General features: G+C 62.3%; 1 long non-coding RNA gene across 1 annotated transcript; it reads left to right on the top strand.

Annotated features, from left to right (window-relative positions):
- Positions 1–298: 298 nt before the first annotated feature.
- On the top strand, positions 299–2,079 carry LOC138381904 (uncharacterized). The gene is made up of 3 exons (XR_011233189.1): positions 299–495; positions 1,752–1,865; positions 2,036–2,079. It is a non-coding gene; the product is annotated as an uncharacterized lncRNA (long non-coding RNA).
- The last annotated feature ends 491 nt before the right edge of the window (positions 2,080–2,570 follow it).

Raw genomic sequence — 2,570 nt, 5'->3', positions numbered from 1 at the left:
ATGAGAGGGAGACACGTTTACAAATGGAAGTGGGTCTCCTTCACGGACGTAAATTTCCCTGACAAAAAGGTAACTTCTGGCCTGTTTTCAGAGCTTCTCCTGTGTCTGCAGTGTCTCAAAATATTCAGCTCAAAATAATCCTTATGCTGGGCTGGGCATGTTGGCTCATGCCTATGATCCCAACACTTTGGGAGGCCAAGGCAGGAGGCTCCCTGGAGCCCAGGAGTTCAAGACTAGCCGAGGCAATGTAGCAAGGACCCATCTGTACACACACAAAAAAAATTATTTGGCAGTGGTGGCTCATGCCTGTAGTCCCAGCTACTTGGGAGGCTGAGGATCTCTCCAGCCTGGAAGTTCAAGGTGGCAGTGATCTGTGTTTTGACCGGCGCCTTGCCCTCGACCAGCCGGTGCATCTCGTGGATGGCCTCCTGGGCACTCCTGTCTTTGAACCTCTTCTTTCCGAGCTCCTCCAGCGCCTCCTGGAACTGCTCCAAGGTGATGGTCTGGCAGGACTTCCCCCTGTGGGCAGCGTCTGGAAGCTGACAGGGGGCTGGGGAGAGGAGACGGGGACGGGGAACAGCCCCCAGCTAAGTTGAAAGCCAGCTTCAGCACCAGAGAGGGAGGCTGGGCCCTGGGGCAAGGGGAGGTCCTTCTGCTCACTGAGGCACCTGCCAGCCCATTGGGCCCAGGCTGCTCTGGGCTCTAGAGACCCCTGGTGGTCACAGTGAGGCCTGGGGACAGTGAAATGGAAAGACCACAGCAGTCTGGAGTCAGGGAAGGGAGGCTCCCTACTGCCCTTGGTGGGAGGAAGTGGCCGGCATCCCTGAAGAGCTCACCTCCCCATGCTGCATCCCCGAGCCCAGCGCTTCCCGGGTCCCCAGGGCCCGAGTGAACAGGCCCAGTGGACAAAGGCCGTTCAGAGGCTGTGGGCGCCCCGGGCAGCACCAAGCTCCCCACACCGGGCGTTCTCAGCTCTTCTGTCCAGTCCAGCTGAGCGCAGTGGCCCTGGGGCGATTGTTCGTGTTTCTGTCACAGCAGGGCACTCCTCCGCCTCTCCTCGGGACACTCCATGTGAGTGGCCACTTGTCGTGGCTACGGTTGCTGCCCCAGACAGGGAGAGCTTCCCAGGGTGACACCAAGTGGCACTGGCTGTCTGTGCCTCCCCCGCACACCCAGCAGGAGCCACAGCGCTGTCCCCACAATCTGCGGGCACAGGCCAGCCAGGGGCCAGGCACCGCCGGGCTGCTGAGCTCTAGCCCATCCCAGGGGCCCAGCCTCAGGCTGCTGGCTGGCCCAGAAGGTCGCTGGGGTGGGGTCTCGGACCCCAGTGAGGCCCCAGCCCCGCGAGGGTGCCGGGTGTGCCTGCCCTTCTTCTGGGCAACCTGGAGGCTGAAAGGGACGAAGCCCCCCAGGTCTCCTTCACTGTTCCCGAGGAAGTGAGAGGAGAAGGGCGGAGCTGGTGTCCCCAGGACATCTGCACACGCCCAAGGACAGCCCTTGCCAGGGAGCACACCCTAGGACCCCACTGCTCGACAGAACCACGTGTGGCCTCAGACCCGCTTGGAGACCAGGGGTGGGCAGTGGACGGGACAGGACAGGCGGGAGAGGGGAGTGCGGGCATAGAGCCTTCCAGGAAGGGAAACTGAGGAAGGCAGGAAGGCAGGGCCTGCGGCAGGGACGGCTGGTGGCCATCTTCCACCCCCAGCCCCTCGGAAGGAGATATGGATGCACAGGGCTTCCCTGGCCCACAGAGGCCTCCCGGCACCCAGCCGCCTGGCGCCCTCAGTCCCCAGGAACCGCACTTGGGGCTGAGAACAGGCTCACTGCAGGGGTGACCGCTGGAGCCACCTGCGCCCAGACCTAAGGTGAGAAAACGAGGGCAGCTGCTCCTTCTCAAGTTGTGGGTGCCGAGAGGAGACCCTGCCAGGTCACATGGCAGTGCCCTGTCCCTATGAAGGAGCATCAGGATGGGAAGGTGGAATGTTCCAGCACTCGAGTTGCCCACCAAGGCTGTCCTCACTGGCCTGTTATCCAGCCCACAGATGCCCGGGCACCGGGGACGCCCAGGAGCACCAGTTACATCACTAGTTAGACACAGGACGGAGCAGCAAGAGAGCGAGAAGACCTGTCTGCAGGTGACACCGCAGCCCAGGGCCCGCGCTCGAGACCCACAAAGGCAGCAGAGGACATCGGATGCTGAACCGGAGAAGGGGTGAGTGGTGCTGGCGTCCAACAGGCCGTGCCGCCTGCGAGGACCAGCACTGACGCCTCGGGAACCTGGGGGCAGCATGGCCCCCACAGTGGCCAGGCCCCAGCTTCCTCTCAGCCCCTCTGGGGTCACTTCTGCAGCCGCCGCCCAGACTGATCCTAGCTCTTGCTGTTCTGAGAAGTCCCCTCCAGAGTGCAGGCAAGGCACAGAGCAGGAGAGCGTGCGGGTGGGGTCACACCTGGCCAGTCCTGTGACTCAGTTTCTTTTTACATCTGTTGTGGCTGGCTGCGCTTTCTTTATGGCCCACGGAGCCCTGGGCACCTGCCTTCTGGAAGTTAGTATTGACACTATAAACCAGGTA

Source organism: Eulemur rufifrons, chromosome 3 (genome assembly GCF_041146395.1).
Source record: "Eulemur rufifrons isolate Redbay chromosome 3, OSU_ERuf_1, whole genome shotgun sequence".
NCBI lineage: Eukaryota > Metazoa > Chordata > Mammalia > Primates > Lemuridae > Eulemur > Eulemur rufifrons.
The sequence above is the reverse complement of the archived record's forward strand: the minus strand, read 5'-3'. Positions and strand labels throughout refer to the sequence as shown.